Source organism: Diplotaxodon limnothrissa, linkage group LG19 (genome assembly GCF_057381915.1).
Source record: "Diplotaxodon limnothrissa isolate DT_005_m linkage group LG19, D_limnothrissa_male_GT1.1, whole genome shotgun sequence".
NCBI classification, from domain to species: Eukaryota; Metazoa; Chordata; class Actinopteri; order Cichliformes; family Cichlidae; genus Diplotaxodon; species Diplotaxodon limnothrissa.
The window spans coordinates 14,691,474-14,704,250 of NC_140614.1; positions in this window are offsets into that span (position 1 = coordinate 14,691,474).

Consider the following 12,777-nt stretch of genomic DNA (forward strand, 5'->3'; position numbering starts at 1 on the left):
AACATTGCACAAGAAAGGTGAAGAAGAGTGTCAAGGGTGATTTGTGACAGGATACAAGCAAGAGTGAAAGGGAAGGCTTGCGATATGTTATTGAGATTTGCTATGATGGATGTGTAACCCAGTGTTAATTTGGTTATCTGATATTGTGTGATATTCAGTATATATGTATATACCTATATTGGGTGTTATAAAATGTTCTTCAATGATTTTGAGTTTTTTTTATTGCTATTGGTTTGCGGCTGCTTTACGACAGTCGACTGTGGTAGTACATCCTAGCGGGAGGGGCTATGAGCTCACGTGGCTTGTAGCTGTGCCAGAGAGCAAGCTGGGGTGAGCTAGCGGGGAATATCGCCTTCTGCAGTAGCCTTGAAAAGGACTATTGTTCGTTCTCCTGCCAGGTAAAAATCTGTTTCGTATGTATATTATACTATTCCATGTGTTAGCTATGATGTGATGTGTAGTAATGGTTATTAAGGTGCTAATCGAGGCTAAGCTAGCAAGCTCGACAATTAGCCGCCATGCTAAGCGGACGTTGGTAGCCAAGTTCGTATGTCACTATGGGGCTATGAGCTCACGTGGCTTGTAGCTGTGCCAGAGAGCAAGCTGGGGTGAGCTAGCGGGGAATATCGCCTTCTGCAGTAGCCTTGAAAAGGACTATTGTTCGTTCTCCTGCCAGACGCTTCGCTGCTGTGCTGCCTTGCTGCTGTGCTGCCTTGCTGCTGTGCTGCCTTACTACTGTGCTGCCTTACTACTGTGCTGCCTTACTGGTGCCATTAAAGGACAAGCGGCCGCCATCCCTTCATCCATCCGGACCTTGATTATTTGGACCGAAGTACTCACACACACGCCCGCACTCAGTGCCATACACTCTCTTTATTTTGCTGGCCAGCTAATATCATTTGTTTTTTTTGTTTTGTTTTGTTTGCATTCACAAAGACTATCCAAAGACATTTTGGTTATTGTCAAATAGACACTCTCTGATTACGGACTGAGGAGGTTGTGGTGTTACAACCCCAGGACTGAGAAAAGGGACTCTTTACATAATATATTCACTTGTCTCCTGGTTAGGAAAAGTGACTATTGATGGAAATATTTTTCTTCTTCTTGTCTTTGTTTACATTGTATCCCAGAGAAGTTTTAAGTTGTTCAGGTTGAAACATTTGCATTCAAAGTCGGTTAAGTTTCCTTTGATATATCAGTGTCAAGCTGATGTTTAAGAGGGTATGTTAAGGACAGATGTGCTCCAGTCCATCAATCCTTTAAAGTGCTGGACACCGATGGTAAATTGCCATCAGACCCTAAATAAATTGTCCTCTGCTGTTATCCATATTGCTTCACTCATTCTTTGGTGAGTAGACGTATTGGTTACAACTAAGAGTAGTAGGAAAAAAATTGGCGCCCGAACAGGGACTGGAGCGCATCACTAACTTTATCCTGAAGCACATGCACAGACATCTGTGAATTCATCTACTGCTTTGCAGAGAGAGACAATGGAGTTTTGTGACAGGTATGGTTTTGATCCAGAGTACACTGTTTTGTTAAAAGGGGCTAAAGCCGAGATTAAACTACAAGAGGTGCAAAGAGCATTCGCTTTGCTGGATCACGTTGTCAAAATTCAACAAATAGATAGTCTCCCTGACACTATTTTGTGTCAGTTCATGGAGTGCATTACCCCAATGCTCTTAGATGGAGAACATTCAGCAGATGGGGAGTGTTGGGAGGTTATTCAGATAGATGAGTACTGTCCTCAGGGACCTGACAGTTTTCACCTGGCGCATGATGTGGTCCCCCTCGCTCGAGCAATTGATGATGTGACTGCTAGTTTCAGAGAACAAGTAAACGAACTGGCATTAGCATATAATGTGAGCCCCATGACTTTAAATCAGGCTGCAGTGAGCCACATGTGTGGGAAAAATGATACATATAAGGGGTTAGCTACCTCAACTCCTGCCTTGGGAGTTAAAACTCAGTCCACACCAGGTCCCAGGTCAACTGCCGCCTGTGATGATGGCCATGTGCCCAAGGCTAAACAGGCACTTGATGCGGACTCCCTGCTTGTTGATCCTTTGCCAGCGGAGGTTCAGAGAGTCATTGTGGAGCACATTGTAAAACATGACTCGCCCATGCACACTCCCTCTGGTTTTGAGCTCCGCTCATTTTCAGGAAACTCTCCAAAACCCCCTAATGAGGTAGAGTACAGGGTATGGCGACTTAGAGCTAAACAGGTACTAAATGACTCTACCCTTTCCGAAGGGCAGCAGCGCCGTGTTTTCCTCGATAGCTTGGCTAGCCCTGCTTTGAATGTGGCCCTTTCTATTGGGTCTCAAGCATCACCAAAAGACTATCTCGATGAGCTTGACAAGGCTTATGGCAATGTCACTGGAGGTGAAGAGCTGTATATCCAGTACCTAGAGACTCATCAGAATAGTGGAGAAAAGGCATCTGATTACTTGCGCCGACTCCAGACGTTGCTGCAGGAGGTAGTTGACGGTAATGGCATACCTAGAAGTGATTTTGATGTTCAGCTACTAAAGCAGTTCCTCAGAGGTTGCTGGGATGACTCTCTAATTGCCACTCTGCATCTAAAAGAAATAGTGGGATCTGCACATCATGTTATTCCCACTTTCTCAGAGCTGCTTTTTAAAATCAGAACGCATGAGAAAGAGAGTCAATTAAAAGAAATGCGCAGGAGACGTTACATGAGCGGCACCTCAACTAAAGTGCAGGCTCGAACACTCGTAGCCACAGATGACGGCAGGCCTTCTGGCACCCTCCCACAGCGCTGGATGCTTGTACCAGAGAGCAACTGGAGGAAAAGAAAAAAAAAGAGGAGTGGAGGAAGTATGTTCGCCCCCTTGTACATGCTTATAACTGTACAAAACATGACGCAACTGGAGAAGCGCCCTTCCTTCTGATGTTTGGTAGAGAGCCACGGCTTCCGATGACACTTGCATTGCTCAATAACTTTTTCCTGTCATTACAACAACAGATTGCTGGGTTAGTGCAATCTCTGTCGGGTGATAGTGACGGGGACGTCACACTTTAAGCAGGGGTGGATGTAACCCAGTGTTAATTTGGTTATCTGATATTGTGTGATATTCAGTATATATGTATATACCTATATTGGGTGTTATAAAATGTTCTTCAATGATTTTGAGTTTTTTTTTATTGCTATTGGTTTGCGGCTGCTTTACGACAGTCGACTGTGGTAGTACATCCTAGCGGGAGGGGCTATGAGCTCACGTGGCTTGTAGCTGTGCCAGAGAGCAAGCTGGGGTGAGCTAGCGGGGAATATCGCCTTCTGCAGTAGCCTTGAAAAGGACTATTGTTCGTTCTCCTGCCAGGTAAAAATCTGTTTCGTATGTATATTATACTATTCCATGTGTTATCATGTGTTTGCTATGATGTGATGTGTAGTAATGGTTATTAAGGTGCTAATCGAGGCTAAGCTAGCAAGCTCGACAATTAGCCGCCATGCTAAGCGGACGTTGGTAGCCAAGTTCGTATGTCACTATGGGGCTATGAGCTCACGTGGCTTGTAGCTGTGCCAGAGAGCAAGCTGGGGTGAGCTAGCGGGGAATATCGCCTTCTGCAGTAGCCTTGAAAAGGACTATTGTTCGTTCTCCTGCCAGACGCTTCGCTGCTGTGCTGCCTTACTGCTGTGCTGCCTTACTGCTGTGCTGCCTTACTGCTGTGCTGCCTTGCTGCTGTGCTGCCTTACTACTGTGCTGCCTTACTGGTGCCATTAAAGGACAAGCGGCCGCCATCCCTTCATCCATCCGGACCTTGATTATTTGGACCGAAGTACTCACACACACGCCCGCACTCAGTGCCATACACTCTCTTTATTTTGCTGGCCAGCTAATATCATTTGTTTTTTTTGTTTTGTTTTGTTTGCATTCACAAAGACTATCCAAAGACATTTTGGTTATTGTCAAATAGACACTCTCTGATTACGGACTGAGGAGGTTGTGGTGTTACAACCCCAGGACTGAGAAAAGGGACTCTTTACATAATATATTCACTTGTCTCCTGGTTAGGAAAAGTGACTATTGATGGAAATATTTTTCTTCTTCTTGTCTTTGTTTACATTGTATCCCAGAGAAGTTTTAAGTTGTTCAGGTTGAAACATTTGCATTCAAAGTCGGTTAAGTTTCCTTTGATATATCAGTGTCAAGCTGATGTTTAAGAGGGTATGTTAAGGACAGATGTGCTCCAGTCCATCAATCCTTTAAAGTGCTGGACACCGATGGTAAATTGCCATCAGACCCTAAATAAATTGTCCTCTGCTGTTATCCATATTGCTTCACTCATTCTTTGGTGAGTAGACGTATTGGTTACAGATGGTTTGGAGGTGGCGGTGCTGAGCAAAAGACAGGAGGTGAGGATGCTCAGATTTTTCTGGGAGTGACCAAAATGAACAGGATCAGAACATAAGAAGGACACCTCAGGGTGAACGACTAGGAGACAATGTTAGAGAAGAAAGGCTGAGATGGTTTGGACATGTGCAGAGGAGGGACAGTGGCTATATTGATGCTGAATATAGAGCTGGCAGACAGGAGGAAAAGAGGAAGACTAGAAAGGAGATTCATGGATGTAGGGAAGGAGGACATGTAGAGGTGGTGGTGTGACAGAAGAGGATGCTAGGAATAGGGTGAGATGGAGGCAGATGATCTGTTGTGGTGGCCCTTAAAGGGACCGGCTGAAGGAGGACAATCATCATCCACATCATCCCCTTTAGCGATGCAGTAAGAGACTTTATAACTTCTAATGTAAAAACAGTCATTATTAGTGCAGCTTTAAGAAAAGCTGTTGGCACCATATTATTAGTGGACTAACAGCAAAGCCACAAACCAAGTGTCCGTGAATCCAGTGGGGCATAAGTGGGACAGAAGATAGCCACTACTACTACTAGCTAGTTGGCCTGAAAGCAGATTTCCTTGGCGTTAGTACAGAAGCATTACATTCAAGCTACCTTACATGAAAGAGATGCGGCAGCTGGCGCAGATGTTCATAGCGGTTCAGTTCAGACAACACGGTCGTCAGTGGGGTCATCACCGAGTGAGGAAAGCCCCTGAGGTACCATGTGCGCATCTCAAACAGAGAATGAGTAAGTGAACACTTGAGAAAAGCCACATCTGACTATCAACTACCAACTTCCCCTTCTAATGTTTATGAGGCATATTGTTATAATGAATTATTAAATCAGGTAAAGCCAATGAGGTGGAACAAGCAATTACAAACTCAATCAAAAAGACGCTCAAATCTCAATCTGCACATTTGCATTAAAACAGGTTAGCAGCTGTACGTCATAACAGCGCTCTCTGGTATTCAATTTAATGGACCTGACTTTATTGTCCCACGTGGGCACATTTGTTCTGTAGGGCAAGGTTTAGAAGACAGCTTTGAAGAGGTTTTCAATATCCTTGAAAGTATCATGCCTTTGCTCTTTGTTTCCATCATTAGGCTAATGAGGCCTCTCATAACAAGATGATGATTTGAAGATGTAAAGAAAAAATATTCTTCCCCTGGAAAGCAATTTTCAGTAATGGCTGAGGGAAATAAATAAATAAAACTCTAATTATTAACAGAAAAAAATCTGTGTCAGTTTAAGGTGTTCAAAGCGGTCTCTGTGTTGTTGGCAGGGCACAACCTCAGGTCCAAAACAGTTGTGAAGCTGCGTAACTTGTAAATAAATACAGAATGCAACTGTGACTATAATAAGGCCATTTGTTATTCCCAAGAGAACATAGAAATTCAATATTTTGTGAAAACGAAGAGCTCAAGTCTAATTAGGTTTAGAAGCAAGACTGAATATAAAAAGAGCATCAAAGAAATAGCCTCTAAAAATATTGGAATGAATTTAGAATAATGTTTTATCACTATGAGAAGAATTTTATTTAATCATTTATGTTACAATAACATCAAAATATTCAGAAAATTGGAAGAAATCTCTGTGTGCAAGGGACAAGGCCACCGTTCACCCTGCTATCCACACATGCAGGCAGGGACCGCTGGTATGAATGGGCTGACAGGGCTAAGCCCTCCTATCTTTTTCAATAAAAAATAAATATATTTATATAAATTTCAAATAATCTTAGAACAGATTACTTAAACGCTGGTGTAACGAAGTGCAGCAACAACACCAAATAGTCAAAAGAAAAAAAAAACCCCACAGGATTTAGCTACATTGGCTTATTGACTATGTGCACGTTAGCATATGCTACTTCCGGTGCGGAAACTCCTGTGGGGAGCTTTGTTTCCGGTGTCCTATTCGCGCCCTGTTTACTGTCTAAAACAAGTTAAGCAAATGAATGAATCAAGCGGCGATTTACATGTCTATAGATGTCTCGGGCATTAACCCAATATATCTGTAAATGATGTTCATCGACTTGTCGATATTTTTCCCCCGCGCCTCAGAGAAAAAGAGAAAAGGGATTCAAATGTTATATTTCTCAGCTGTTATGTTCTAAAAATAACCAGCGATAGGTGAAATCAAGTAGCCAATTTTATTTTTTGACGGTGCAAAACGTTTCCTGGACATCGTGGACATACAGTACTGCACTTCAGAGTCACACTGCAGCGATTCTGTACTGTACAGGAGAGACGTCACGGAGGAGATCGTCTGCAGCGATCAGGACGCAGGACACAATGTGATGTAAAAAAAAGCATGCAAACTTGCACTAAAAAAATCTGTGAAACAGCGAGGTGAAAGGTGAACCGCGTTATAGCGAGGGACCGCTGTAATTTTGAAGGTAAGTCACAACATACCCTTCGTAAATACTAATGTATAGAAACCCTTACCAGCAATCATTCATTTTTTGTGTAGCTTTTTTCACGGTTTGTTAACATGCTGTGTAGGTGTGTACTTGACTAGCTGATATCGACATAACAGGGAAACATCTGGTTTGACTATTCTTCACCTGTAGTTTGAATGCTGAACATTTGCCTGTTTAGATCATGAGACCAGTCACTATACAGAGATGTGCTTCTGAATGTGGACGATGTGTCTTCTGCTGCAGTGATGCAGTTCTGCTTGTGTTGAGTGATGTAAACAACTGATCGATCTAAACTCTTTAAACGTCAAAATTGATCATTAGATTTTTTATGACACAGCAGTGGTGAGTGTTCCCACCTTCTGCTCTTTGTAACTTAATGCAATCTTTCCGTTTTCGAGTTTTGGACATGATTTTGGAGTATATCTTCGCAGTAGCGATTGACCGCAAAGTAAAGCTACCGGAAATGCACAACCCCATATCCGGTCTCAAACCAGGAAGTTAGCATTGTGTTTTTGTTTTGTGTTTTAATACGTTTTATTGACAAAGCACAAAATACAGATATACAAATACAAAATAGCAAACACAATGTCAGGGGATTCGTATAAAAAAGCAAAATAGACAGTGATATTGAACAGGGAACATAGGTTTATGGTTTTGACAGCTTTTTGATTTTGAGAATGTTGTATGGTTTTAACATATTGTTTGGTTTCATTTAAAAAGTACCGAAAGGATGGTTTTGCGTTAGAAAATTTCGACTTATGTATATGAAATTTAGCCAATAATATCAATAAATTAATCAAATAAAATTCGTTTGCCCTGTGCATGGGGTACTTAAAGAAACCGAACAATATTTTCTCGTAACAAGGAGAGAACTCAGAAAAGATAAAGGAAACAACAAAAACACAAAATTCAGGAAGTTAGCATTGTCTCGTGCACATAGTCAATTCTCAAAGCATATGCACCGCAGCATCAGCTACCATTCATCTTCATGGATTAGTGAGTGACAGGCGTCAGGTCACGGCCCCTTAATTTGCTGTTCAGCCCAGAGGCGGGAATTTTGGCGAACGAGTGACAGGAAGCGAAATCAATATGGCGGCAGCGACGAGCGTTAGCATAACCGAAGTGGATTATTTACTTAGTTGTATATTTTCTTCTATATCTTTGGACGAAAAGGTTAAGAGACTGGGACCACATCATCGAAACGATGTTCAAATAACACAAACGACAGAATCGTAAAGTTTGTGTTATGTGGTTTCAACGAAAGGACTAGCTAACGGAAAGCAGGAATTCACTTTACTGTGTCCCATGCCTGCTTTTTGGAGGAGACACAGCTTGAATTCAACAAGGAATTGTGGATTTGAAGCATTTATCTGACAAAATTAGGAAACACGAATGAAGCACAAGTCACATTGGAAATAGGGTAAAGTTAACATCGCCTGCCACCTGGATGAAGGACACCGCATTGCTTTAGACTCTAAAGCACTTGGTGTCGTTTGACTTCAACGACAGGGTGATTAACATGTTTGCATCCCAGAAAACTCGATGTTGTGATCTTCACTTTAAATAAGGTAAGCCGACCCCCTCTCCCCTTAAAATAGGGTAACATACTTCTTTCCTGTTGCCTCTTACTCATCTTTAAAGATCAATATTTTCCTGCTGTAGATACCAACTCCTTTTGTTGGTGATGTGTCATTTAAGTCAGTATGTTGTAAAATAGTTGTGACATTGTAATTGTAGTCTATTGGCAGATTTTACATTTTTAAGTACATCCCTGGCAAATTCAACAGAATTTGAATAGATTTTCCTGGCATTCTGCTCATTCAGCCGTCATTCCATCCTTCTTGCATATTTTGTTTTTCTAAAAACAAAAAAAGGGCTAATGTGCACAGAAACAACCTAGTCAAAAGGTGTGTGAGAGTGTGTGTGCCTGGGAATATGGGTATTCCTCTATATAGTTTTGTTAGTGTTGCTTTGACAAGGTCTTGTGGCTCTAAAGTGGCATCAAGGATGTGATGTCAATATATATATAAAATAATATATTATTTTACAGTAATCAGGCTATATTTCACAAATGCAGTAACATCTGCAAACAGCAGTTCTGGGCGCTTGTGGTAGTTTATTTGACCTGTAAATTTACAGGTGCATTGTGGGATTTCTAACAGTTGTGACTGGAGGCATTTCCAGTGGCAGGAAGTGACTTATTTGGTTCAAATGTTATTTCAATATTTTACTCTTCATGTTTTTCTCTCTTCTCAAAATGAAAGAAATCAGAAGAATAGTGTTTCTGTTGGTCTGAATAAATGATAGCTTCATGCAACTGCGTTTATGGAGACGCTTGTTTATCTTCCCCTCAACTTGTAATTTCAGTGGCTGTTTGAGAGTGAAAAACTCCACTGTGCATGGGGAGGAACTACTGAGGAGTGGAGGAGAGACAGGTGAGCTATTTTATTCATAAAATGTTGTGTGAACAAACAAAAAAAACCACAGAAAGCAGATGTTGTGGCATAAGAACAGAACAGGGAGAATAATCCCAGCTGTTGTTTCCCACACCAGCAGCACTAAGCATGTTGTGTTTGGGCCACACAGTTTAGTTAACTGCTCTGCACTGCAGAGCTGCTACCAGTCAGCAATCTAGGAGCCGTCTTTGATGTGGAGTTTTACAGGGATTCATCCCATGTGAATGCATAAATCTTGGAAGAATGCACTTTGATGCATTGTTTCTGTATTTTTCGTCTTTAAACGAGTCTTCTTCCATGCACGGGTTTGATAACCACCGTCAGAGGACACAGTGACAAAGTTTTGCTTCCGGGCGGGGTCATGGCCTCTATTGGACAGAGGGGGTTGTTCCATTTCAAATCAACCAAGCCTTCTGCTTGACCATCGATTTGCATAAATAATTTTGAACATTTATGATTGCTGTGAAATTTTGGCTTCATATATCAAATAGTTTTCAAGATAGATTATTTTGAAAAGTTGTTTATTGACACACTTCCTGTTTTTCACACATTGAAATCTGAGGCAATGCTCGAACACGAATATTTGAGAAACTATTAAAGATAAAAGCCTGAACATTTCACTGGTCTCTCTCACCATCAACGAGAATCAGGATCTGTAATTTGGGACAGACACTACAAAAAAAATGTCTCAGTACTGGCTAGTTAAAAGATGGAAAAGTTCCATATTTGATCACACACTGATTAAAAAAAATGTTTAAGTGTTGAGATGATCCAGAAGTGTGCCACAGCAGCAGCTTTTCAACCAAAACACACCACCTGGGAGCCTGTGACTCACTGTACCCACTGTAATTAGTGTATTTTAAAGGCTCGTTATTGGTCATGCTGTGATAGTCAGTAGTGTGTATGAACAGATCTGTGTGTTTGAACCTTCTATGTGAATTTATTTGTACACAAAAAAGACAAAAAACCTTAAGTAAGAAGCAGTGAGATCTTAAATCAGTTAAATTAAATTCTTAGCACATGAAAATTACAGTAATTAAAAAAAAAACAGAAAAGTGCAACAAAAAACCACTTCCTGGATGTAATCACTTATGGGTGTCTTCTTATAATTGCAGTGTTTCGCAGCTTGGGCTGATGGATCCAGGTAAAAGTCTCATCGAGATTTAATTTTCCAAGAGAGACCTGGCCGTCATGGAAGCAAAGGTTACAACAAATACAACATATAAACAGAAGAAGCGAGCACAATTTAAAGCAAAAGTACGTTTCCAGTTTTACTGGGAAACTTGTGAGTATTTTTCAAAGATCAACCCCACACTGCTCTCAGGGACTATTTGTGTAGTTGTGGAAAAGTTGTGACACTGAACTGGTAACATTTACAACTGATCCTGATAATTATTGTCACTAATGTTTATATTGCTATTTTGAATAATCTCATCAATGTTTATAAAGCATGCTTTTATCCTTTGCTTCTTATTCTATTTTTCTTTTACTCTTACTGCATTGTGGGTTTCAAATGATAAAGCCTTCCCTGTCTGCTTAGACTTGAATCTGCTGTAGTCACTGTTTTATCTGTAGGGTAGGTGTGCAGAGAACTTAATGTGTGCCCAGCCTAACCCTCCTTTACCTTTTTGTGCTCCCAAATCCATACGCTGGTAACACTTACATCTCTTTTAAAAACCTGCAGCCGACTCCTTGGACCTGGGGAGCGTTTCGTGTCAACACGTCTAAGAAAAGAGACAGTGCAATGCTGCAGTGTTTCATTCTTCACTGTATTCACTTGCTTCTTTCTTCAAAATGTTGGTATCGCAGTCTCTGTTGCTTGTTGAAGTATTTTGTGCATGAATGCTGACAGATTTTGGTACCTGCTCAAAGAAGGTCAAATAAAGCTTTCAACATGGTTTTTGCTCTTTGTTCTGTTGGCCACAAACTTATTGAGTAACATACTTGGTTTTAAAAAAAAAAAAAAAAAAAAAAATCTTGATTTTATTTATTTATCTTTAACCCCCCCCCCCCCAAAAAAAAAAAAAAAAAAAAACACCCCCCCAGCTTGATTAAAGCAAGTTACTTATATTAGCTATTCAGATCAGCTGGACCCCAATAGTGCTCATAAACATCACCAGGACACTAACCACAAGAAGATAAACTACCTAAGCCAAGGAGGTGACGACATGTCAAAGCACGTGTTTCCTGCCAAGACATGAACAAGTACACCTACCTTCTGCATCTTCCACCAAAGTTGATTGTTACTGCCTGAATCCATAGGGTGACCTGAGCCTGAGAAGTGGTGCTAGAGCACAGCCACAGGGGGGATACAACAGGAGGATGGTTTGTAGGTTCCAGTTCCATCTTCAGCTTCTTAGACTTCCTCCAAGATAAAGATCTTCTGACTCGCTTTGTTCTTCTGGTTGTGATATTACCCCCACTGTTCTGGCGTCCTGACTCCTCCTTGCCGTAGCATATGTAGCACTTTCTAGGTCTAGGACCCTACTGGATACAGACACCCCAGGCAGGAATCGAACTTGTGACTCCCACTACAAAGATGTGTAGTCTTACCACTACGCTATCCAGCTGCTGTCCATGAATGTATCTATGGTCCCTCCTAAAGTCCAAGGGCCCTGACGTCAAAATTTTAGACCCCCCCTTTATGTAAGCACATACACCCAGGCTTTCTGCTGTGTAGCTCGGGGCAAGAGACCAAAAATGACCAGTAAAGTCTTCCTTGCAGGATCCAATAAAGAGCAGTCATGTCGGAGGTGATGTGATGACATCTGATAAACAAGAAGTCAAGCTGCTGCTGTTTGAACTAGCTCAAGGTGATATACTTGTTTTATAGTGCTATGCTCTCACTTGTATTCTGTATGCTGCTTTTGCTTCAGCTTATTTTTTTTTACCATCTCATCTTCCCAAGGTCAAAACTACTCGAGGCTGAAATTGAAATTGTCACAATATTTTAAGTATTACTATTCGAAATGTAATTTGAAACGCACGTTGAAAAGCTTGTATCCAACCTGAACTTTAAATTAGGTTTCTTTTTAAAGAATAAATGACAGGAATGCATGGATCTGGACTGCTTTTTATTAATGGGTCAGGCTGCTGCTGCTGCTAGTGTTGTAATGGGGTGGGGGATATTATCCTGGCACACTCTGGGCATCACAGCCTACCTGAGTACTGTTGCTGACCATGGTGAACATCTTCTGACAGCTGCTTCCAGCAGGACAACGAACAATGTCATAAAACTGAAACGGTCTCATGAACATGGCAATGTTCACGGCAGTGTACTCAAATGTGCTCCACAGTCACCAGATCTTTTGGTAAGTAACTACAAACGATTATGAGGCTGCAAAATGAATACAAATGGGTTCAAAGAGACAAAATGAGCACAGATGGAAAAACAGTGCAAAGTAACACAAAATGAAACAAAGAGACTTAATAACCTTAAAGAGATGCACAACAACAGCAAGGCTAAAAACTCATTTCATCTTTTAGTCTAGGTGAATTCTCTCCTGTTGTCCCAAAACTCAAGACATACTCTGGCACCTCAA